This window comes from Ipomoea nil, unplaced genomic scaffold, assembly GCF_001879475.1.
Source record: "Ipomoea nil cultivar Tokyo-kokei standard unplaced genomic scaffold, Asagao_1.1 scaffold0191, whole genome shotgun sequence".
Lineage (NCBI taxonomy): Eukaryota > Viridiplantae > Streptophyta > Magnoliopsida > Solanales > Convolvulaceae > Ipomoea > Ipomoea nil.
In genome coordinates this window covers 1,771,387-1,798,039 of record NW_017616619.1, presented here as the reverse complement: position 1 = coordinate 1,798,039, position 26,653 = coordinate 1,771,387, and the positions used below count along the sequence as shown (strand labels likewise).

Here is a 26,653-nt window from a genome sequence, read left to right as displayed (position 1 = left end):
AGATCAAGCAGTGAATAGTAATCGGGTTAGTCAAATACTATGTAAGTAAAGCGAATTAAGTAAGTGCATTAAGTAAATGAGAGAGAGAATTTATAGTGGTTTAGAAGTGGGGTAATCTTCCTAGACCACTTTACTCCTTTTGCGTCTAGGAGTAATTAACTATTTTCCACACAAAGTTACACTAGTGAATAAGTTCTACACAAGCACTTCTTCGGATGTCTTGCACACAGCTACACCCAACTCCGAGTGTCTTGCACACAACTACACTCAACTCCGAATACTTCGCACACAGCTATACTCAGACGCCAACTAAGTGTCTTGCACAGAGCTACACTTAGCAACAACGAGTCTTTTGCACACAGCTACACTCACTAGATTATATTGCACACAGCTATACACTTTTTACGATTACAAATATGAAGGTAATTGTATCTCTCCAACTACTTTTGAGACTATTTAGACTAAGTCTCTCTTCTAGATATTTTAATGAATATTTAGCATTTGTATACTTTGCACTTGTATATTTCTCTTTGCAAGTTGTTTGTCCGTCAAACTCTCTATTCATCTTCAAGTCTTCATTGCCTTTTTATAGATGATCAACTATATCCGTTGGAGCGGGATAATTTGATATTTGAAATTTGAATCTGGTGGCCTGATATTGTTGACACTAAGTTCTTCAATTTTGATTTGATTGCCAACTTGTCTGACAAGATAATATTTTTATCTCAACTTGATTTTCAAGTTGTTTATAAAATATTATTATATTCGTCATTTTTGAATTTCCGACGTCTCTTGGCAATAAATCCTTCTGACATGATTTATTTATAGGATAAGGTCTTATCCATGCCTCCATAAATTTTCCACCGTTCTGATCATGTCTTCAGACAATTTGGATTCTTGTGACATGTGAGATCAACCAAAATAAATTCATTCGAATTTATTCAGTGTTCTGATCATCTTTGTTTGTTTGTCACATTTTGCTTGTGCACATCTTGCTCATTCGAAAAACACGTTGTGCTTGTTTTGCATTCTTGTCTCGCTTGTTTAATTTAGACCATCTTGCTTGCTTGACCTTGACACATCTTGCTTCTTGACTTATACATCTTGCTTCTTTGAGTCGATGCGTTCCTTCAGATTTAGCTTCAAAAAGATAAGTCTTTAGGGGGATTCAATTTTAGGTATGATCGTTGTGTGCAAAGACTTCTATTATTTCACCGTAAGGCTCACCCGGTCATTTATTATAACACCTTTGTTTAATACTTGTCTTCTGGATAAATACTCGTAACACCAAAATTAATTCACCAAATTAATTTTGTTCTTCATGTAGTAATCTTTCCTTTGCTTCTTTTGGCTAGACTATCTGAATTATGATTCTTGTACTAACACTACAAAAAATTAATCGTTTAGCAACAGAATATTAGCAGCGGTTTGTTATAACCGCCGCTAAACACCTATTTAGCGGCGGTTATATAACCGTCGCTAAAAATAAGTGGCTAACTTCATTTGTGATGTATATATCATGCTAAATAAGTGTTAGTCTATCCTTCTCCCCTCTATGCAAATCCCTAAATTCTCTCATTTCTCCTTCTCTCTGTCATTCTCTTCGCGGTTTGAGACATAGCGATTGTAGCAGAGTTCACCGACAATTTCTTCGCACTCAGCCCAATCGCCGGATTCGTCGGATTTGTCGTTGGTCTTCGTACAACAGGTCACAGTCATCGCGTTTTCACCGCTCCGGCATCCATCGTTGTCATCGTCAAAGGTCGCAGTTGTGCCCTCAGCTCCGATCCGTCGTCATTGTTTGCAGGTCTAAGGTAATTAAGTGCTATATTATTCATATTTGATATTTTATTTACAATTATTTGAGTTTGGGCATTGTCATGTTTGTATTCTCTCTCTACATCATTTACTAGTTCGTTGACTCAGTTCAATCAATATGAACAGGAAATTCTTAAGAAAGTATCTGGATTAACCAAAAAATCTGTTCAAAGGACACAAAAATCTGCAAAATCAGAAGAGGAGATGATGAAATCTGAGGCCATTGTTCAATCGGTCTCGAGCAGTTCTTAGCAGGTAACATAAATTCAGGTAATTTTACTTAGGTTGTTATCCTGAATAAGTATTGGTCTTTTGGATTTTAAATGGGGGAATGCTACATTTTTAGTTGTTTGCGCCTTTTGGTATACTGTTCTAGTAGTTTAGTGAAAATTTCTTGTCTAGGGGATTTAGTTATATGTTTAATTACCTTGAGGATCTAGAATAAGGATAATAGGCCACAAGGCACATCTAATTCATTTATTTGGACTAGTGTCTCTACAATGTATAATTAGAAAGAGAAAATTCAAAATTCCCTTTAGGAATAGCAGTGAACATATAATAAATGGATTAATTTTCTTAGTTTCCTTAAGCTAGTTGAAATGTCATCTCTTTGGCAGGGAAGTAAGAGAATTCTTCCTGCAAAGCCTTCCGTAAACATTGAAGCTAGTCCTTTGGAACTTGACACAAAAGAGTCAGATGCTAATCCAAATTCTTCTTTGGCTACTGCAGAGGTTTGGTCTTCAAGCCTTGTATAATAATGATAATGAAATAATACTATATTAGTATAGGCTTTTATTCTTGAGATTGATTAGCAATAGGTTCTCTTTATTGGGTTCTAGATGCTTATGAATGAGAGGAAAAACAGAGGCTGCTCTTTGGCTTAAGAATTGGAGTGGGGGCCCTGGAGTTTTCAATAAAACAAATTTAGGTGAGTAGAGATTTGAATTATTATATGCTTTATTTTTTAACTGTTCTCATTTGAATTTTTTGTATCCAAAAGTTGTAGTTTGAATACAGATTGCATATCCTGCATGTTTGCTTGTACAACAATTGCTATAATAGATTATATTGGATTGCATGATTGATAGTCTGTATATAGACATCCCTTTACAGATTTATGCACTGAAATAAAATGGCTTTGGGAATATACATGAAAGATGGATAGTGCTGATTAGCCTGATTTGTAGCTGATTCAGCGGTCGCGAAAAGAACTTTACGTGGCAAAGTTTCAGAATTTCAACGAGCATTGCTACAGAGTAGATGTAAGTTTGTTAACTGTAATGAGCTTGTGATCGTTCTAAACCTCCGAAGGAAGTAAGTGTTTCTTAATTTGCATTGATTCTTTAAACTGATTGTTTTCTAGTATTTGTAGTAATTGTAGGCTGCACTTGGAGAGACACATAAATATGCTGTTCAAAAGTCCTTGTCTGCATTTAATGCTACAGTTGTTGGGGCTGGACCAATCAGGCAAAAATACGAGAAACGCCTTCTAAGTTTTGTTTAAAAGGCATTTGAGGTAGTCTTATCTTGCATTCTTTCCTCTTAAGTCTCAACAAGAATTTATTTTTTGATAAATACACTCTTACCAGTCCCTTGGTGATAGTATGAGATCATGCTAATTTCATTTTGGCATGTAATACATACAAGCGTTTCAACATTGTATGAACTGATATAGATTGCAAAAAATAATGACTGGTAAAAATAATTGAACCATTTCTAAACTGTAATGTAGTGTTTGAATATGAGACATACCTACTTTGCCAATTATGAGTTAAAAGTTATTTTAAAACCTGTTTAAGGATAAAATTGGGTTCATAACATGTCAATGTGTTATCTTTCTATCAAACTGTAAATTGATAAACTATAAACTTATCTTTGCTTGTCAAGTTGCTAACTTGTATTGATAAGGTTATTAATTTTTCAAATGCAGAAATGGGCTGTTGATTTGAATCAGTATGCATGTGAAAGCTTGAGGTTAAATCATTTTTTTTTCTTGAAGAGTTGTTGAATTATCAGTCAGCTAAAAATATTATGTCTGGTCATGTGAAAGTGGCATTCGATGTGTGTTATATTGTATTTGAAATGCCATAGATCGGATCAAATTGAATTCAAGTTGTTGGTTTTAGTTTTGTTAATAAGTGAAGTAGTTTCTGTTAAAATTCATGTTGGGAAAGGATTTGGATTTATGCAATTTGCTATTAGGTGTTGTGTCTTACCACTTTCAGAAAAGGTGTTGGATTTGTGAATTTGCTATGAAGCAATCAACAATCTTCACAAGGGAGTGGAAAGCAAAATTCATCCTCTAGTCATCATGTTAATGGACAATCTTCTACATGATATGCAACTGTAAGTAGTTTCATTTTTTATTTTAATTGGTAGCTGGATTTCTAATGGTGTGTCTAAACTGAGTATGCTGAAATTTTGTATTGGCAGAATATAAAGATTTTTGAAGAAATATAATTAAATGATAATTATAAAAATATAATAATGTAAAGAAATCTATCACCCTTCCGGTCTCTAGAGCCACATACACAGAAACACAGAGATGAGGGATTTGTATGCTATGGATTTTGATGGGGTTCTCTGTGACAGCTACAGAGAAAGCTCTCTATCTGTTGTTAAGGTTATATAAAAGTAGCTATTTTGTCATTCTCTTTCTCATCCGGTGATGCCCTTTTGTTAGGAAAGCTTATGCTTTTATTTAATTCACTTTGATTTTTTTTTTTTTACTATGGCTGCTTAAATGTAGGTTGCTAAAGTGAGATGGCTCAGTCTTTTCAAGACTGTGGATTCTGCATTGGAAGATTGGATTGTTGATCAGATGTACACTGTAAGTTAGTTTTTACCTATCATTATGAAGAACCTAAAATTAATTATTATGTTTTGCATTCCAGGAAGATGAAAGAATCTAAATTTGTAGCACCAAGTTAATGTTGAAGCTAGGAAGTCCTTCACATTCTTAATCTATCCTAAAGCTCATTGTTAAGGTTCTGCAGTTTCTGGGCAATGTAGGACTGTAGATTGGTCATCAGTTGGATTTACATTTCCTTAGGTAATTTCTGTGTTAAGTTGTCAAGGGTCTACCATATAAGTAGTTTATCCCATTTAATTGAAAACTTAATTTGTTTTTGTCTGAACTTTATAGTTTATACATAATTGAACTTGAAATTTCTTTCAGGTCAGGCCAGTGGTAGAAACCGGCTATGAAAATTTATTGCTAGTGAGGCTGCTTTTGGAAATGAGACTTTCTTCCATTCGCAAGTCTTCAGTCGGTATAGACACAAACTATGAAAATAAGTAGTTCTTATTAGGACTCTATTATTCATATTAGACTAAGACTATATTATTCGTGTTAGACTAGGATTCTATCTAGCATCTCTATATATTCGCTACCTGTACTCTTAGACATTATTATTGAATACAACACAATTATATTCTCATCTGGTATCAGTTAGCTAGGGTTTTCTTTTCCAATATCCATGTTCCTCACTTCATAGCAGTAGTCGATGGCATCGAACTAAGATACACCGTATGAGAAGCGGTCCGGTCAATGACGTGACATTGATGATCCATGTCAAATTTGTAAAGGTTTCGGCCACACGGGAGCCAATTGTTTTTGGCGTTATGATGATTCGTGTCAAATTTGTAACCGTTTTGGTCACATGGGAGCCAACTGTTTTCGGCGTTATTCACCAATTGTTTCTGGTGGTGATCCGACTATTGTGGTGGCTCGTGACCTTCCTGCCGCGCCCATAGCCGCTTCTGACCACCACCGCCAGCAGCCTGCTATCGCCGAGCCCGTGACCGAGTCCGAGCGGACAGTCACGGACCAGCCGACACCTCGGCCAAGAGGCCGGCCTCGTGGTCGGTCTTGTCCCGCGCCCTCACCCGTTCGCTCTCATGGAATGAATACGAGAAGTTCGGGACCACATGATCATGTTACTTTATCTGCTGCTGCTGTTACTCCTGAGCCTACATGTTTTACTTAAGCGGTTAAATTTCCTGAATGGCGGGATGCAATGGATTTGGAATTTAATGCCTTGGTGCACAATAATACATGGAGGCTTGTTCCCTTTAAATCAGGTATGAATGTCGTTGGACGTAAGTGGGTGTTTAGAACCAAGAGAAAGGCTGATGGTTCGATTGAGCATTACAAGGCTCGGTTATTTGCCAAGGGATTCAATCAGATTTCTGGTGAGGATTTCTTTGAGACCTTTAGTCCCGTTGTTAAACCGAGTATGATGCGTCTTCTCTTATCCCTAGATATTTCTCGTGGATGGACTATTCGACAGCTAGACATACACAATACTTTCCTAAACGGAAATCTCGCTGAGATAGTTTATATGCGCCAGCCCTTGGCTATGAAGACAAAACGATGCCCGGCCACGTTTGTCTCCTTCAACACAATTATATTTTCATCGTTCTTTCTTATTATTATTAAAAACTTCTTGCTTTTATACCGAAAGAAATCTTAATAGCAACTGCCTCTTTTGCAGGTTTTATCCTGGAGTCGCTGATGCCCTGAAGTTTGCAAGCTCAAAGGTGTACATTGTGACCACAAAACAGGTTTGTTTAAACTTGAAAGAAAATTTAAGTCCAAGATTGTCGTACACAATGGATGTGGACATTTGAAATCTTATATTTGTGATCTTTCCATAATAGACGAATAGATTTGGGCTTGACAAATTTCCTGTCTTAATATAACTATTACATCTTACCTTCAAGTTTTCTTTCATCATATTTCTACATTTCCAATTCAGACCCGCTTTGCAGACGCATTTTTCGGGAGCTTGTTGGAGGTAACAAGGGTCTGTATGATTTTTTCATCATAAGTATCTATGGTATTGGTACATGGTGAGTTTAGTCCAAAAACATTTTGCCATTCCTATTGGGTACAATAAATTTATTAGCATTGGTTTTGGTTAAATATAGCCTCTTAATAATTGCTCTATATGATCTTTTCATCAGACTGGAAGCAAAAGTGCGAAAACAGCTTCAAGAAATGCCAGAACACCAGGGAAGGTGATAGGGACAAATTTAGATCTCAAGTGAACCTTATGTTATTTTGACTATTGGACAAATTTAATGTTGTTGTTTGTTTTTCTCTGAAGCTTCTACAGTTCTACTATATAAAGATTCTTTGTTTTTGTTACAATTATTTGACAAATATTAGTTATAATTGATTTTCTTTTCAATAAATGTGTACATTGAGTTTATTTGTGATTTCAATATAAAGATTTTTGAAGAAATATAATTAAATTAAATGATAATTATAAAAAATATAATAATGCAACTATAAAATATTTAATGAGAAAACAAAAAATACAAAAAATTATTAAGCGACAATTAATGATCGCCACTAAAATTTTTAAAATTGAATATCGAAAAAAATATTGCAGACACTTTTTAAAAGAAATAAATAAAAAATCTTATTTAAAATAAATTTTAAAAAAAGAATAAATAAAAAGTTTTATTTAGTACCAGGGCTATGTGGTCTAATGGTATCCGGGTTGGACTTCCATTTGGAAGGTTGTAAGTTCGAGCCTCAGTGGAGGCGTTATTAGCTCTCTGTGTTTCAGTAGGTTGAGAAAGTATATGAACAGATACTACAATGTAATAGAGCTAGTAGCATTCAAAAAAAAAAAAAGTTTTATTTAGTGGCGGTTACAAAACCGCCGCTAGAAGGTAGAAGCGAAATAAAAGTAACTCATTTTAGCGGCGGTTACCGCCGCTAAAAAGAAAAGAAAATTAATACATTTTAGCGGCGGTTACAAAACTGCCGCTAAATGCATAAAAACCGCCGTTAAATAAATTTTTCATAAATTCCCGCGGTTGTCGAAAACCGCTACTAAATGCTTCGCGACAGACTATTTAGCCGCGGTTGAATAACCGCCTCTAAACACAATAGTGGCGGTTTGGAACCGTCGCTAAACATAAAAAAAAAAAAACGCAGCTAAATGCATAATTTGGTGTAGTGTAAAGTCCTAAATTCTAAGGGGATCTAAAGTACGTTTGGCTCATCAAAACCTTATTACAAAAATATTCCTATAAATTTTCCACATTTTTGATGACGCCAAAACCTATACTCAGTCATTTGGCTTAGTCATTAAAATAATTGAATTTTCAAAAAGATTTTATTAATATTAGACATAGCCATGATGAGTTTAACATTTGATTTTGACTCTAGGAAATGTATTTTTAGCAAGGATTTCCTATTCGCATTTTTGGATTTTTAAAGTCATTTTTTGCAAATTCTTCCAATTTATGCGACTTAATACAAGCTAAGCTAAAACTTACCTTTTAAGACAAATTAAAACAACAATAAACAGAGTACCATAAGCATCATAATTAGCTAATAAGCAACAAGATATTCAGGGCCATACTTAGAGTTTGTGAGCCATACAAAAATATTGTGTCACCAATTACACAAATTACTTAATCATCTTGTTGTTTTTTTTCCCTTAAGTATGCGATTGATATGATTCTGAATATCAATGAAATTGTTTCCAATGGCATATTCATCGCATACCTGCCCAGTTATATAGAAATTGAAAGCTTCTGTGATGTTGTTTCCGGGCACTGCTCCTTCATACCAAGTGATGCATTCTTCCAGATTTCTTTCTCCATGTAGATCTGCTCCATTCACCTTGATATAGTCTAGGAGTACCATCATCATTAAGGCTTTAACATATCCTTTGATACGCCTGAAATTCTCTTCAAAGATCCACATGTTTTGATCACATTGATTGCATTCTTCTTGCCTTTTGGTAAGTAATTTTGATTCACCATTCTTGGTACTTCAATTCTACCATCACGTGGTGTAGATTCCAAGTAGAGAGCTACCTTGTTAAATGAATTTATGTATTCTTGATTTCCACCTACACAAATAAAATCACGAAAGGATCTACTAGAGGTATTTGCACTGCTTGAACCTCCTGGACTGCTTTCCTCTCCTCCGAACCAGTACTCCAGTCCTCCTTTCCTTGCTATGTTGGTTCTGTCAGCTCTGCCTCTACTACTGCTACCACCACCACTCTTGGATGCCATGACAGTCATGATAGCTTCCATCATTCCTTCCAAATGACTGAATCTCTCTTCCCCCCCTTTTGGCGTAATCAACTAACTCATGAACAGATTCACGAAGGGAAGATACAAATTGTGCAATGATGTTATAAGAACCACGAAGACACCCTACTTTTGTGTTGAGGGAATCAACATCTGTGTGACTATCCCGGATTTGGTTCTCATGTTGATGAACCACCTTCGGAATGCTTTGGCTTTGATTCACGGAAACCACTTCACTGGCTTTTCTGTCTTGATTGGGGGCTTGAGAAAGTTGTAGGAAAAATTCATTGAGCAAGCCTTTGATATTGGAGTTCAGGCCACCAACATGTCTTTCCAATGATTGGTGTGTATCAATGAGATATTGTTGACTCTTCTGATTTTCCACAAATGAGCCTTCAATTTTTCCAGTTTGAGCATTGACAATGTGATCCACATGAGTGTATATCCCTTGGATCAAACCTTCCATTCTATCCACTAGACCAAAAACAATGATTTCCAGTCTTTTTAAGTTGTTAGTCGAGACAGTTTCACCATTCTTTTGTTTGTCTTCTTGATTTGCTAATTGAGGTCTTGCTCCTTCATGAGCTGAGTTCTCACCAAGCAACTGAGATTGTGCTTGATTTCCTTGCACTTCTCTTGCTCCTTCGAGGGTATGATCTTCCAGCACAAGTGTGTCACCTTGACCACTTTCATGATGGTGTGATTGTGCTTCTTCACTGTGGTGACTACCGTGCATGGCTTGATTCTCAATCAAGTCATTGCTCACCTTAGTTAGGTTCAACACACTTAGGTCATACAGATCAGCATCAAGAAAGGTTAGACTCACCACATTGTTTCCTTGATCAGTAAATTGACCAAAAAATTGAGATTGTGAGACACTCCCGAGATCATTATTTGTGATATATCGAGACAATTCAATAGCTTGGTCAATGTCATCATCATCTAAAGAATCATCACATGTGGGCAGATCTTCTTGCACTGTACTAACTGGAACATTCTCGGCCAGATTTGCTTTTAGTTTGGCTAGGAATGCAGCATTAATACTAGAGAGCCTGATAGCTTGAGCAACAACTTGGCAGCCAATCCAATTTAAAGAAAACATTTCCTCATTTTCCATATTAGGCCCACGCGACATCATTTCTTGATATGAATCAAGTCTCCAATGTGTCCAATTCAACACTCTTGAATATTCACTGACTAGAACTGAGTCTAACCCATCAAATTGGCAAATTATCTTACTGTGGATTTCTTCCAAGGATTCTACCCAAGAGGTTGGATTCATGTAGTTGTGGATATTATTTTGGTTGGAATTTTGGTTATGGCCGGAGGTGTGAGTTTGGCTTTGATTAGGGTTGTGACTTGAGGTGTGAGTTTAGCTTGGAGGATCATTGGCTTGGGGAATGGGTTGGGAGTTTTCATTGATAATATCTTGCACTAGTCTTTTTTTGGATGGTGGCACTCTAGGTTTCCTTTTTCTTTTGGAGGTGTTAGACTCATTTTCTACCTCATAATCCTTGTAAAGAACTAGGTTGTTTCCAAATGGTTTCCTTACTCTCATGGGTAACCCTTTTTGCTTCAACACTTCATCAATTAGCAAACCAAAACCTAGGACTCTACTGAACTTCCCATTCTTCATTTTTGCACCCTTAACAAAATGGCAGATTCGGCTAAGTACCAACTTACTCCAGTTTGCCTAACTTCAGTCATAATGACATGCAAATAACCAATCATTTTCGGTGATATATCTTCCATACTATTCAACTCGCACAGAATACATTTATATATCACATTGATTAGCATTTGGTATTCTGGCTTCAAATTAGATTTATTTCTAGAAAGATTAAGTTCAACCGATGCTTCTTCACTTTGAATTTCTACCCAAATCTCGGTACGGTCATACACATGCATTTCTAAGTCTAACATAGGGTGTTCTGGATTAGACATGGGCAATCCAAAGGTTGAATGTAACTCATTTTCACCAATGGAAGTGGGAATTCCACCAACAGTGGACTCAATGGTCCAACCATTTACTTTGGCATTGACATAAAATTCAGATACATCCTCATCAAAATACCAGAGTAGGAGTAGGAACATAACCTCATTAGTCCGCTACTTTGGATTGCATGGATGATTTTCTGAGCAAGCTCTGTGTTCTTGGTAGTTTTGAGAAATCCATTTGGGTCGAAGTTTCCTCCTACTTTGACACTTGTGGCTAGTTTGGTGAGATCAATCGGCGTGGGTTGTTCTTCATTGAGTTGTGAACTTGATTCTTCGATTGTTGTCATAATGCAACCAAGTTTTTGATGAAGATTTAGAAGAGTAAAGCTTGTATAGTTCTCGGCTATGGAAGATGAAGGGCTTTGAAAATTTTTGGAATTGATTTTAGGTTCTAAGTGGAGAAGATGACTTCTCTTTGGCCGGTTGAGTGGAGGGGGGTTTTACAAAAAAGTCCTTGAGTTTTGCTTTTAGACTTTAATAGCTTAGGGGTATTTTCGAGATTCCACCCTTTGACCTGTAAAAAAATACATAGAGCCACAAAACAAAAGTAATAATATTATCAATAGAAGTAACCGAAAAAAAAAAACATTTTAAAGGGAGGTGTTATTATAGTAAATGCTCACAACTACCATAACAAGTTGATCTTATTTAAACTAATATGCAATCATCACAACCATCTTGTCAACCTTAATGGAGTGGATTTTGTATGTAGGGGAAAATCTAAAGAAAATATACATATTCTTGGTCAAAGAGATATGTATTATGCACACTAGACAATTTAATTTAAAGTCTATTTAAGACAAGTTGTCCTAGACACTAGGAAGTGACAACTTGGTGCATGTTTGACACATAGGCAAAACAAAATCGAGAACTTAGCTTATATTAAATTAGATAACAAATTCTGATGATTAATTAATTTAACACAGATGAAAATTGAACTTTTAATTAAATAGAGTTTAGAAACATAGCTCAATTCGATCATGCCCATTTCATGTCTCAATTTTGCAAATCTTGATTCACACAGGGGCTTTGTGAGAATGTTGGCTGTTTGATTTTCCATTGGAATATATTCTATTCTCAAATCCTTCTTTTCAATGTGATCCCGGATAAAATGATGTCGCACATCAATGTGCTTAGTCCTTGAATGTAGTACAGGATTTTGAGTAGTTGCAATAGCACTTGTATTATCACATTATATGCTAACATCTTCGCAATTTACACCGTAATCTTTTAATTGTTGCTTCATCCAAAGAATTTGCGCGCAACAACTTCCAGTTGCTATATATTCAGCTTCGGCAGTGCTTGTAGCTATGGAGTTTTGCTTTTTGCTAAACCAAGATACCAATCTTCCCCCTAAGAACTGACATGTCCCTGAGGTACTTTTTTGGTCTATTTTACACCCTATAAAATCTGCATCTGAAAAACCAGTCAGTGTAAAATTACCTTCTTTGGGATACCATAATCCCACATTGATTGTTCCTTTTAGGTATCGAATGATTTTCTTGGTGGCAAGAAAATGACTTTCTTTTGGCTTTGATTGGAACCTAACACATACACCAACTGAGTAGGATATATCTGGTCGACTTGCAGTGAGATATAGTAAAGATCCAATCATTCCTCGATATTTCGTTTCGTCAACGTTCTTGCCTTCGTCATCTTTATCCAGTCTTAAAGACGTACTCATTGGGATCTTGATTGAGGATTTTCCGTCTTGACCGAATTTCTTTATAAGATCTTTTGTGTATTTGGCCAGATTGATGAATATTCCATCGTTGAGTTGCTTTACTTGTAGTCCAAGAAAGTAGTTTAACTCTCCCATCATGCTCATTTCAAACCAATTATGCATGAAATTTCTCACATAAAACTTTATTAGTACTTCCAAAAATAATATCATCAATATAGATTTGTACCAATAAAATATGATCATTTTCTTGAATTCTAAATAAGGTTTTATCAACAAGGCTTTTTATAAATTCACAATTAATCAAGAACATTAGCCCGTATAATGCTTTCTTTAATTTGTAGACCTTATTAATATCACCTTTTACCTCAAAACCGGGTGGTTGTTCGACGTAGACTTCTTCTTCAAGCAGCCTTTTAAAAATGCACTTTTCACGTCCATTTGATATACCGTGAAATTCTTGTATGCAGCATATGCTAGAAATATTCTGATAGCTTCGAGTCTTGTGACTGGTGCAAATGTTTTGTCGAAATCTATTCCTTCTTCTTGTGAATATCCTTTTGCCACTACTCTTGCTTTATTTCGAACAACAATTCCTTCTTCATTGGCTTTGTTCTGAAAGACCCACTTTGTTCCAATCACATTGTGACCTTTAGGTCTCGGAACTAATTCCCATACATTATTTCTTTTGAATTGATCCAGCTCTTCTTGCATGACATTTATCAAGTCCAGATCATTTAGGGCTTCTTCAATACTTGTAGGTTCCACCTAAGAAAGAAAACACGAAAATAAAGCATCTAATGTTAAGGATCTTGTTTTTACTCCATCTCGTGGATCTCCAATTACTAGCTCCAGATGGAGATTTTTGAGTCATCTCAAGTCAGGTTGTGGATTGCATGGATTTTTCGAGTTTCCTTGCTCAGTAGGTAAGTTGGAGGTAGACTCAATTTGCTCCTTAGAGTGTTCTCCAACTCGTACTTTTGCTTGAGAATTTAGAGTTCCCACGTGTGGTTCTTCATTTACTTGTACATGTTCTTCACTATTGCAATCAATGTCCAATTGCTCTACTCCCTGTGCAACATTATCTTTAAGAGAGATGTTAGTATCATTAAATGATTTTAAAATTGACTACTTCCCTGATTATTATTATTGCTTTGAGTTTTCTTCTCATGGGTCTCATCAAAAGTAACATGAATTGATTCTTCTATCACTATCGTTCTTTTGTTTAAAACTCTGAAAGTTTTACTGGTAGATGAATATCCCAAAAATATTCCTTCACCTGCACGCTCATCAAAACTCTTTAGATACGTTTTACCATTATTAAGAATAAAGCATTTGATACCAAAAGTATGAAAATAGTTGAGCTGTTGATTGCTTCGGAGTTTTGATACCAAAAGTATGAACCGAGTTTCCTTTGTTGTAAGACTTGTGTATCAAGCTTCAATTTGCGCATAGCATGCGATGTTGATTGCTTCGGCCCAATATCTCTTGGGTAATTCGGCTGACGTAATCATCACTCGTGCGGCTTCTTTTAATGTTTTATTTCTTCTTTTGGCTACACCATTTTGTTGTGGTGTTCGTGCTACAAATACTTGATGCCAAATTCCTTGAGAATTGCAATAGGCTTGAATAACTTGGTTCACGAACTCGGTTCCACGATCAGTTTGAATTTTTGCAACTTTCATGTCTTTCTCATTTTGTAGTAGCTTTAGAAGTTTCGGTAGCTTTTGTTCCACTTCATTCTTCTTTGTGAGAAATATTGTCCATGTGCACCTGGAAAAATCATCAACAACAACGACTGTATATTTCTTACCAACTTAGACTTACCGGGTCTACTGGACTAAATAGATCCATGTGTAGTAGACTTAGCGGTCTTGTTGTAGATGCTTGTGTCTTGGATTTGAAAGATGATTTGATTTATTTTCCTCTTTTGAAAGCATCACATATTTGATCTTTCTTGTAGGCAATATCGGGTAGATCTTCAACGAGTTTATTTCTTGCGGGCTTATTGATGGTCTTGAAATTCAGATGATTTAATCTTTTGTGTCATTCCCAACTTGTTGCAGTTGAATTTGTTGCCATCAAGCATATTGATTCCTTGGTTGTACTCTAGTCAACTACGTACATATTTTTCTTCCTTATTCCTTTGAGCACAATTTCTCCCGTGGAATCATTTTTCACTTGCCATTTTCCCTTGAAGAATTCTACTAAATATCCTTTGTCACAAAATTGACTTGTACTTAACAAGTTAAATTTTAGACCTTCAACAAAGGATACATCTTCAATTTTTAGACCGTTGCGGGATATTGTACTAACACCTTTGGTTAAGCGCATTTCCACCGAACACGACTTTTGGTCCTTCGATATTTTTAGAATTCACGAGACTAGATTTATTTCCAGGCATGTGTCTAGAGCATCCACTATCGAAGTACCAAATTTCCTGCAAATAAATTACACATTTTTAGGTACCCAACATGATTTGGGTCCTTGGGTGTTAGTTGTAACACCCCGTGTTACGGCCTTCAAATCCCGGATTAATTATTTAATTAATCCCGTTAATAATAATTAAATATGATTTAATTTGGGTAAGTTTCCCTTTAAAATAATTAGTAAGGTCCACCATGAATCGTGGACCCTTGCCTAAACTAGAGTTTTAAGCCTATTAGGAATAAAGAAAGTAAACCTTTTACTAGTCAAATTCTAATTAGAAATCCTAGACCTAGTTATCTATTAGGAATAAAGGAAGTAGGCCTTTTACTATTCAGATTATGATTAGGATTCTCTTTAATTAATTAATATGGTCCACTATGGACCATGGACCCTTATCCCTAAAACAAGTCCTTAAGTCCTATAAGGAATAGAATTAGTAAACTCATACCATTCAGACCCTAATTAGGACACTTAAATATATAAATAGGGATATAGGAGGCACCTAGATCTTACACCACAATAATCTCTCACCACACAAGAAGTTCCAAGAATTCCCTTAGGAGAAATCAAGAAAGATGAAAGCTTAATGAAAGACCCTTCATAGCCAAGGAATTAATTAAGGCTAAGAGGTAACCCATGTCTCAACAAAACCTATTTTCTTAGCTATGATCTCCCTCTTAGGCCTCCCTCTATATTCTCGTGTCTTGATGAATTCTTCTATGATAATTGTGTTATGATCTTGGTGATTGATGGGATGATTTATATGCCTTCTTGATGATCTTGATGTTCAAAAGGAGTTCTTGATTTTGATATGATGATTCTTGCCGAATCTTGATATTTCTTGATGTTAAAGATGGAATATGTTCTTGATGATTTGGGTGGGATTAGAGCCCTAGGTTGGATTGGGAATTTGTATTGTGATGTTCTTGATTTATATTCGGGTGGGAATTCACATGTTCGGGTGTTATTTATATTTAGAAGTCGTAATAGGATAAGTCCTATAGAATTCTTGCTTTTGATCCGTTAATTGCCTACGTGGTGTCGTTAATTGCGTTTTAAAGTGTCTAAGCATGGTTTCGGGTTCCACGAAGGTTCCCGGGACGATATTATGGTAAAGGAGTCAGTGGGGGGTAGGGGAACCCACCACCTACCCGCTGCCCTGAATCACCGCCGGACAGCGGGTAGCCGCCGGGCAACCGCCTGCCCGCTGGCAACCCGCTGCCGGAACAGTGGATTCTGGCGGGCAGCCGGTGGGTGACCCCCACCCACCGTCTACCCGCTAGCCCGTACCCCACCCCGGGTCTCCGGCTTCCCCGTTTGATGTTCCCCATCTACCCATGGTGTCCCAACGGACCCCGTTTGTCGTGCTTGAGTCTAGTTTGATATTTCGGGTACCATTCGTAGGTTAAATAAGTCTTAGGAATTGCATGCTAGTTGAATTGGTAACCCGTTGACCTAGGTGGAAGTTGTATGTACCCTTAGGACCACTCTTAGTATGTGAATGATCACACGTAAGTTTACTTATATGTCTCTCCCCTCCCATTGTGATTACGTGTTCCTATGTGTTATGTGTTGCATGATCCCCCACTTTGGTTATAGGCCAATTGGGTGGTTCCCGGACTAAGGTTCGGAAGTCGGGTTAAGACCGAATGGATATTTCTCGGACTAAGGTTCAAAAGTCAGTTGAAGACCGAATGGATTGATCCCCTACTGAAGGTTCGGAAGTGGCTGAAGACCAATGGATTGTCCTAGGTTAAGACTCAGAAGTGGCTAAGGCCAAATTGATTTACTTCTTGGACTACAGGTCCAACTATGGGCCTCGGTGCTATGACCCACCGGACCTGAACGCGCGAGGACGGTGTGTAGGGCCAATAAGTCGAGGAAGGCTGTAGTCCACCGACCTGAGTAATCAGGCGGTGTGTAGGGCTACGGCTGGCTGCGATCCACCGAACGATGGGACAGCGGTGTGTAGGGCCATAGTCTCCGAGGATCTTCGCCCACCTGCTGAGTACAGCTTAGGGGTAAGCCGGGCTTAGATCCGCTATGGTCCACCGACTGTGCGCATCGACGGTGTGTAGGGTCGTAAGTTCCCCCTTGTAAAGGGGATCGCGGTCCACCGACTGGGTGCGTCAGCGGTGAGCCGGATCTTGATCCGACGTTGAGTTCGTCAGCGGTTCTCAAAGGGTTGGTTGCGATCAACTCCCCTCATACCGCGGTACTGAGGTAGGGTTCTGCGGAGCCGTGTTAATGCTATATGCATTAACCCTCATGTTCCCCAATTTCTCCCAAATCCCTAAAATCCCAAAATTTTCTCTTCTTCTTTTCTTTCTTCTCTACCCGTGAACATCCCTCAACCCCATCCCAACCCGTAGCTCCACTACCACCAACCCGTCGCCCCACCACCGCCGGATCACCGCCTCGCCGTCGCTGGAGCTGCCGCCGCCGTCGACCTGCTGTCCACCGCGTCGCCGAGAACAGCCGAGAGAGAGAGAGAGAGAGAGAGAGCTCGAGAGAGAGTGAGGCAGAGAGTGTGAAGAGGTAGAAGTTGTGGGCTTTGTTTGTTGAGCTTTGGATCATCTCCTATCATGCCTAGAAGGTCAAGCTTGGCTAGAAAAGCGGAATGGGTGGATACCCGCTACCTTGTTCTTGAAGGTAAAGCTTTTGATCCGGAATCTTTTTCTATTTCCTTGTTGGATATGCTTAGGTATCAAGGTTTGTTGGATGGGTTTCTCGCCATAAGGGCCGAGACTTACTCGAGTTTGGTGAAAGAGTTTTACCGTCACATGGTTGTGACGAAGGAGGGTGAGAAGCTTGAGATCACCTCTAAGGTGAGAGGTGTAAAGGTTGTGCTTTCTGAGAAGAGGTTGGCTCAACTGTTGAGTTTGTCTACTACCGGAGTGGCTCAGTACAGTGGTCATTCTTGGATTAGTACGGATACCATGGGATACCGTGACTACTTGAGCTACTTGTTAGGCCGTACGAGTGGTTTCACTCAAGCCTCTAGGCCGGAGAAGAAGTGTTTGTCTGCGGAGCAAAGGATCTTGGTGATGTTGGTGTCGGATTGTTTGTTGCCGAACAATAACAAGAGCAAGTTGTTGGGTAAGCTGGAGTGCACTTTTGCTTTTTGTTTGAAGAACATGGTTAAGTTTAACTTGCATGCTTTGATGTTGCAACACATGGTGTTTTGCCGGGATCACAATAGGAAGAGTTTGCCTTACGGGATGGTGTTGAGCTGGATTTTGGTTAGGAAGGGCGTCAGTGTGGACGGTTGTTCTCCTAAGGCTGTGGGAAAGCTAGTTTTGGATGCCACCAACTTTCAGAGTTGTAACCTGTTTCAGTTGGATGATGGTGAGTACATCACGCTTGAAGAAGTGGCAAGGAAAGCACCTGATGAACGGGCGGGGTTAGCAGCTGAGCTTGGAATCCATGCCGGGAAGTTGAGTCTCGCCGTCCAGAGCTTGGGAGGTGACGAAGAAGCCGAAGATGAAGCTTATCAAGAAGATGAGGTGGGAGCGCCAGAAGCCGTTGAAGCTAAAGAAAGCGACTCGGAGAGTGAAGAGAACCGATGAAGAAGGGAAGCTCGCACCAAGAGGGAGCACGACCCCACGTCGCACGAAGAACGTGTTGTTGCTTTGCTTCGTCAGCAGAACCACATGATAGAGGAGGGCTTTGCCTACATGAGGACGCAGTTTGTCGCTGTGCACCATCGGCTAGATCAGATCGAAGCCAGCTCGAGTCGTAGAGGAGAAGCCGAAGAAGAGTCCGAGGAGTCGGAGAGCTAGTCTTTCTAGCAGTTGTGGCTACCTTGTTCGCCTTTTTCCTTGTAGTTGCTTTTCTTTAGACGTTATTGTCATTGTTTGGTTGCTTGTTGTTGCTTTTGTGCTTGCTTGGCTTGTAGCCTTGTGGCTTAGTTAGCTTCGTAGTAGTAGTGGGTGTTTTGTGTTGGTTGTCTTGCTCTTAGTGTTTGGTAGACATAGATGTCGTTGTTAAGACTAGAGTTTGTGATGCTCAATCTACTCCTTGTTAAGTTCTTGACAATTCTTGATTTGTTTTGCCTACCTTCTTGTTTGAAATCCTTGTAGAATCTTTTGAGTTTTGACCAAAAGGATTCGTTCTTGAACCTCTTGTCAAAATGTTGTTTCCTACCACCGTTTGTTTCTAATTCGTCGTACCCAAGCTTCAGGGACGAAACTTCTTTGAATGGGGAGAGGATGTGACACCCCAAAAATCCACATTCAATCCATGGGTTAATTGAGTAATTAATCCTATTTCAATTGAGGAATTCATTCCTAAAATCCTGATTTTTAATACTCAAGGACTAGTATTTGACTAGTCAACTTCAAGTCATGTTGTACCTTGAGCTTTGAGGGGAGTTCCCTTGCTCCTTACACTTTCTAAAGGTTAGTAAGGGTATTCTTGACTTTTCACCAAGAGTTAGTATTGTAACCTAACCTAGAAGACTTCTTCATTTCATTCCTTACACTTCCTAGAAATTAGCTCTACCTTCTCTCTAGAAAGGTGAGTAGCTTTTCCTCCAAGCTAAGTTGAGAGCTTGTCAAGATTCCAAGATTTGCTTCCAAGATTCAACCTTTCACATATTTGGGCATCTAGGAGGGTAAGATCTAAGTCCATCTTGTGTTTTTGGTTCCATCTTAGATGTTTTTTTCTTAAAAGTAGGATCTTTATGATCTTTTGGTTTGATCTTGAAGTGGGTTTGGAAAGTAAGCCTTGTGGGGAGCTTGTTGAGGTGTAAAGTGAAGTCTTTGAGTCTACAAGAGGTAACCCATGCTCTACTAAAACCTATTTTTCTTACCTATATGTGATTTCTTGGATTCTACTTGTGCTTTGATATGGAATGTGAGTGTTTATGCATTTGTCTTGTGAAAATGCATATCTAGAGCTTGTGTTTAGGGTTCTTTTGTGCCATTGCTTGGCATTTCCTATGATTCAAGTCATTTTGTTGTTTTGGGTGAGATTTGGCATGTCTTGGACTTGAATTTGAGTTTGGAGAAGAAAATCCCCGAAGGGATTTGTTGTGGCACAAGTGTGTACTCGCGGGCGGAACGACAGGCGGGGCACCACCCGTCGCCCTACCCGCGGGTACGTGCCTGGTGGGAAGATGTTCCCGCGGGCGGAACCACGGGTGGGGCACTACCCGTGGGTCCACCCGCGGGTACATAAGTGGAGTTGGTTGGGGATTTGTTCCCATTGATCCTTTTGACACGGTATTTGGTCTTTTGACTTCCCGATGTTCTTTTGTGGAACTATTTGAGTGTCTTCTTGATGTTTCGTATGTCTAGAACTATATGGTAGGTATCCATGTAGGTATTTGGTGTCTTGATTCGTGCTAAGTGTTCAACATCGTGTTTCGTTGAACCGTGAGGTGTCTTGTGCGTTCCTCGGAACTATCTTGAGTTTCTCCGTTGATAAGCATGCTAGTTTGTTGTCTAAATGTTAGCGTGTGTGTTGTTTGTACCTTCCGATTGGTTGATGATAACTTGTGTTATTCATCGTTGATGTTGTTGGGCTGTGACCCGTTCCTTGATTGAGTATGTTTCATACCTTCGTTGTGATCCGTTGATTGACTCTTGTTGAGCTGTGATGCGTGTGTGACTTTACCTGGATTGCACGATTAGTGGTATGGGACACTAGTCACCAAGGTATTGCAGCGGTCCTCATGGTGGCCGTGACGTGATTATGGAGTTGTGGCCTTTGTGTAAGGTTCACGTGATTTTTGGGTGGCATGTGTTGCCGTGTGTGTGATCGGTACCCTCGCGTACTATGAAATCGGTGGTTCTGTTGGAGATCTGTTGGAGAGGGGACGACGGTCCTCAGAGGAATAAGGTTGGACTTGGAGTACAGGGGTCCTGGAGGTAAAGGTTGGAACTAGATATAAGGTTGGGGGTAGCCATAAGGTTGGAACAGGGCATAAGGAAGGCATATCAACTCGTGATGTGTGATGTCACGAGGGCTTGTGTAGCAGTGGTTGTGTGTTCTCTCTTGTGACGTGTGTAGTGACAAAGGCACGTGTTGCCTAGGCATGTGTTGCTGCTTGTCGTGTCTTTATCCTTGAGTTGTTGTTGTCCTTTGTGGTCTTGGGATGTGTTCCCGTGTTATCTTTGAGAGTAATGAGTCTTGAGTTGGTGTTTAATCTCAGTTTTACACTTATATATATGTATTCTGTTTCGAAATGATTTTTGTATATATATCCTACCTATGTATGATACTTAACAGGTATTGGTGGGTTACCAGCATTATCGCTGACCGGGCGTCGTCCCAATGTTTATCTTTGTGTTCTTTCAGGTGATGTCTAGACGAGCGCGATATCTAGTGGCCGCTAGCTTAGTGCCTTTATCCTTGTCTTTTGGCCTGTGTGCCAATGTAGTTTTAGACTGATGTCTTTGGGATAGATGTATACACATTGCGGATTTGACCGCCGTAGCGTTTACCGTGGTTGGTAGACGTGGCATAACACCTCGTTTGGATTTGTTTTATCCAGTTATCGTTTTATCTTCCGCTGTGCTAGTGTTTTGTTGTTTGATCGGCATGTGTTAAGGCCTTTTTATATAGGTCTTGTTTGGGGGGTGTTACAATTGCGCTCCTTGAGTTGTTAATGAGTGTCCATAAAAGTTTGACAATCTTTCATTAAGTGAATGATGGACTCTCTAGAGAATGATGAATTTACAGAGTCATAAGATTTAGATGTTACCTCATCTTCTTCATTTTCATTTGCCATAAGACTAGGGGTGACCACGGTTCCGGTTCCGGTTCGATTCTGGTTCGGAACCGCCGGTTCCGTGGATGGCGAAATCGGAACCGGAACCTTATAGTAAGGTTTCGGTTACGGTTCCAGTTCAGAACCGGCGGTTCCGGTTAGAACCGCCGGTTCTAACTGGAATTATTTAAAAAAAAATTAAATAAAACACTATAATATTTATTTTTTTACGGGGTTCCGGTTCCGGTTCCAAGATTTTACAAACCTTAACCGGAACCTATAAGGTTCCGATTAAGAACCGGAACCGTACGGAATGTTCCGGTTTGCACAGTCACGGTTCCGGTTTGAACCTACGGTTCGAACCGGAACCGTGGTCATCTCTACATAAGACACATTTCTTGATAGGATGATGTAACACCCCTCTTTTCTAACTCTTAATTACAACTCTAAACAGTCATTAACATAAACTAAGCAGCGGAAAACTAGATGATAAGCAGTGGGAGTGTCACCGCCACAACCACCACTCTTGGTGATTGCACAGGCTAAAAGGGTAAAACTGTAACATACGATTAAGTCTGGGTACTAAAATGAATACTGAAAAATAAGGGGGAAAAACGTCACCCAAAACAGTCTACAATCATCATCATAAAAGTATAAGGTCATAAGTCTAAATCCATAATGACATCATAAATAGAACTAGAATTTAGACAGCTCAGACTAAGAGACTAATCTAACTCGATCTCTTCTCACTGTTGGGCCCACCTGAAAGGGGTTTTGCAAGCAACACATAGACAAACAGGAAAGCACCCGTTAGCACGAAGCTAAGTATAATCGCACTCAACCCTGTATAACATTTTAGCATACGCTTTGAAAAACATTTGATATCTTTATAGCAATAAGCTAATCTCAAAACATCATTAGTTTATCATATTCTTTCTAAATGCTTGCACCTTATAATATCAGTTGACATGCTTATATATGAATAAGATTGATCACGTATATTCATATTCATATAGACTTCTCAAATAGCTTATCAAGCAATTCATGTTTACAGATAGGATCATGATTAAAGATCATATAACCGGTGTTCATATGCTATCACACAACTTATTAAGTAAAACTTCTACTACATCCAAATAATCATGCTCAAGGAATGTCACAAGTTAAACTTCTCATTAAACAATCTTTTACGATGTTCTATTCGCATGCAATTATGTGTAACATTATGATCATGTTTCTCATGCAATCTAGTGCCACAATATAATCATACTCAAATGCAATCTAGTACAAAAATATACTCATGTTCATATGCAATCTAGTGTAATAATACACTCATACTCTTATGCAATCTAGTGCAACAATATACTCATATTCGTATGCAATCTAGTGTAATAATACACTAATACTCTTATGCAATCTAGTGCATCAATATAATCATACTCTTATGCAATCTAGTGCATCAATATAATCATACTTTTATGTAATCTAGTGCAACAACATACTCATATTCATATGCAATCTAGTGCAATAATATAATCATACTCATATGCAATCTAGTGCAAAAATATACTCATGCTCTTATGCAATCTCATGCAAAAATATAGTCATGCTCTTATGCAATCTCATGCAAAAATATACTCATGTTCAAATGCAAACTAGTGCGATAATATAATCACACTCTCATATATAAAATAGAGTACTTTCTGTGGAGGTTTCTTTGTTACTTTCTCGAGTCTCTCTTGACTCTCTTTCTTTCTATCGAGTCTATATTGACTCTCTTAATCGAGTCTCTGTTGACTCTCTTTCTTGAGTCTTTGTTGGCTCTCTTTCTCTCTCTTATACTCGTAGACGGCTTAGGGTTTCACAGAAGTGTGACTTACCCCATCGGGAACGGCATAATTCAGACCCAACATCTCTTACCGTCTACGGAACCAATCTCGTGGTTCAAACTCATTAGAATCAGGTATCGAACTATTAGTGTGCACACCCCCTAACCAGGATTCCAAGCCCGACGGGAAGTTTCCAACCTCGTAACGTGGGAATACGCCGTGTTACATGTATTGGGACTGCAATGTCCATAAATATCTCCCGAGAGGAACATAGTCCAAACGGTATCCTCCAAAACCTCACCGATATAGATAATATATAAATATATCTCTCATGCATCAATCTCATGCATGCAACAATTCTACTACTTCTCAATGCATCAAAGAATGATATACCACATGCTTATGGTTTTTGAAAGTATTCTTGGATTCACGTTGGCATTTTCGAAATATGAGTCATGTGAAATGTCAAAATGTTATATAACATGCTTCTAGAACATGTATACATTAACATAAAGTATTCAAGGATATATCATCATGCTCGGTTTGCAAAGTAGCAAGTTCTATACATTTCACTCAACAAGTATGCTTCTATTCTCATTGATCAAATAATACAATTTAATCATGCTTTCATAATAAATCCTATTCTCAAAGGATTATGCTTCTTTACGCAATAAGAACATTATTTGATCACAAAATCAACAATTTCTCAAACACAGAGAATTAGGCAAAATATGCACTATGCAACATTTCTTCACAAAATCCTTCTTAACATACTTGTTTTTAAACCAAATTCAACGAAATCGAAGCCAAAACGTGTGTCAAGACGATCTCTAAGAGCCGAACCACAAGGGCTCATAAAACTTGGTCCGAAACGACACGTAGCTGAGCAACAAGGGTCCGGCCACTGCACAAATATCTCATCAGTACAATACTCAGGGACCTGGGGCGGGACTCTTCATGGTCCGTCCCTGGAGTCCTGTTAATTAGCCGGGACTAGGCTACGACCCTCTTCTAGGGCCTTGCCCTAGTCCCGTGGTGGCACAGCTCTAGCCGACAGCCCTTCTGATGGGCCGCGGCTTGGGCCGCCACTCTGGTCTGGTGCACACTGTAACACCCCGAAATTTTAAAACTTTTCAATCTTATAATATGAAAGCAATTCTATTAAATAAATCCCAAATGGAGTACTCTAAACATAAGGGTCTGGGGTGTTATGCCACATCTGAGCTGGAGAACTCAGATGCATAGGCTATTCTAACTAACCATCCTCAAATATTGTCATTACATCATCAAGGCACGCAGGCCGAAAGGGAAGACTAACTACCTAAGCCGAGATCCTCTAGCGCGCCCCGGTAGCTAATCATCTGTGCCTGAAAGCCAAATATATCTGTTCAGCGAATGATGCTGGTAACCCACTCCAACGCGTTAAAATACAATATAGGTATATATATATATATATATATATAGGAAAACCATTTTGAAGCAGGAAGATATATACTTAGGAAACTCTAGTTTTAAAACCAGGATTAGACTCGAAAGAGATAAGCACATTCAATAATGATAATCAATCATATAGAGACAACATCATATATGTTTGTATCTAAGGTCACAGTTTACTTTCATGTCATTCATATCATCATTCAATCAATATCTTTGTCACACAAGCATATTTTGGTGGCGCCACGGGACCAATCACATGCCCATACATGAAGGTTAGCGCATATAACGCTAACACGACCCCACAACACCCTGCCTCATTGTAACACCCCCTGAAAACATGATATTTAAAGCCTTAAACAAGCAGATATCTAAACCAAACAACAAACACAGCAGAAGACTGAAAGATAGATATATATGAATAAACTGGAATATGGGGTGCTATGCCACGTTCACCAAAGGGGTGAACGCACAGGCAACATCTGCAATGTTAAAATCTAAACAAAATATCTCATGGTACTAAGTCTAAGCTGGCTCACAGGCCACAAAACATAAAGGAGAAGCTATACTAGCAGGCACTAGACCGCGCACTCGTTTAAACATCACCTGAAAGAACACAATAAACATGGGACGACGCCCGGTCAGTGAATAATGCATGTAACCCACCAATACATGTGAAATAACATACATAGATAAGATATAAGTTGTAAAGCCATTTTCAAAACGGAATACATAAGTATATAAGTACAAAACCAAGAGTAATAGTCAAAACAAGACTCAACACTCTCAACAAGAACACGGGAACACATCCCAAGACCACAAAGAACAACACGACTCACAAGAAGTCTCAAGGTATGATCTATCATCACACAATATATCAACACCCGACATACATAACGCAAAGGAATAGGGACACACCCAACGACAACACATGTCAAGGCAACACATGCCTTTGTGACTACACACGTCAGAAGAAAAGAACTCACAACAACGGCTACACAAGCCCTCGTGACATCACCCATCATGAGTTGATATGTCTTCCTTATGCCCGGTTCCAACCTTTTGGCTACCCCCAACCTTATATCTAGTTCCAACCTTTACCTCCAGGACCCCTGTACACCAAGTCCAACCTTTTCCCTCCGAGGACCGTCGTCCCCTCTCCAACAGATCTCCAACAGAACCACGGATTTCATAGTACACGAGGGTACCGATCACACAGACGGCAACACATGCCTCCCAAGAAATACGTGAACCTTACACAAAGGTCACAACTCCATAATCATGTCATGGCCACCACGAGGACCACTGCAATACCTTGGTGACTAGTGTCCCATACCACTAATCGTGCAATCCAGGTAAAGCCACACACACATCACACCTCAACAGGAATCAATCAACGGATCACAACGAAGATATGAAACCATACTTAATCAAGGAATGGATCACAGTCCAACAACAACGATGAATAAGACAAGTCATCATCAACAATAAGAATGTACAAACAACACACACGCTAGCATTTAAACACCGAACTAGCATGCACATCAAACGGGTAAACCAAACATAGTTCCGAAGAACACACAAGACTCATCACGGTTCAACGAAACACAATGTTGAACACTTAGCACGATTCAAGACACCAAAACCTACATGGCATCCTACCATATAGCTCAAGACATACGA

General features: G+C 38.9%; 2 long non-coding RNA genes across 4 annotated transcripts; one reads left to right on the top strand and one right to left on the bottom strand.

Moving 5' to 3' along the window:
- The first annotated feature begins 1,515 nt into the window (after positions 1-1,515).
- On the top strand, positions 1,516-7,014 carry LOC109187766. Of its 3 annotated transcripts, none has more exons than XR_002055308.1 (13): positions 1,516-1,814; positions 1,945-2,088; positions 2,436-2,549; positions 2,658-2,746; positions 2,918-3,080; positions 3,191-3,334; positions 3,749-4,164; positions 4,252-4,441; positions 4,568-4,648; positions 4,997-5,090; positions 6,315-6,384; positions 6,579-6,672; positions 6,787-7,014. It is a non-coding gene; the product is annotated as an uncharacterized LOC109187766 (long non-coding RNA). The 3 variants fall into 3 exon arrangements; XR_002055307.1 differs by having other exon boundaries at positions 3,182-3,334; XR_002055309.1 differs by lacking the exons at positions 2,918-3,080; positions 3,749-4,164; positions 4,252-4,441 and having other exon boundaries at positions 1,519-1,814; positions 3,182-3,334; positions 4,578-4,648; positions 6,787-7,009.
- On the bottom strand, positions 4,078-21,931 carry LOC109187776. The gene is made up of 3 exons (XR_002055311.1): positions 21,917-21,931; positions 10,377-10,383; positions 4,078-4,162 (listed from the first exon to the last, which is right to left on the bottom strand). It is a non-coding gene; the product is annotated as an uncharacterized LOC109187776 (long non-coding RNA).
- Positions 21,932-26,653: the final 4,722 nt, after the last annotated feature.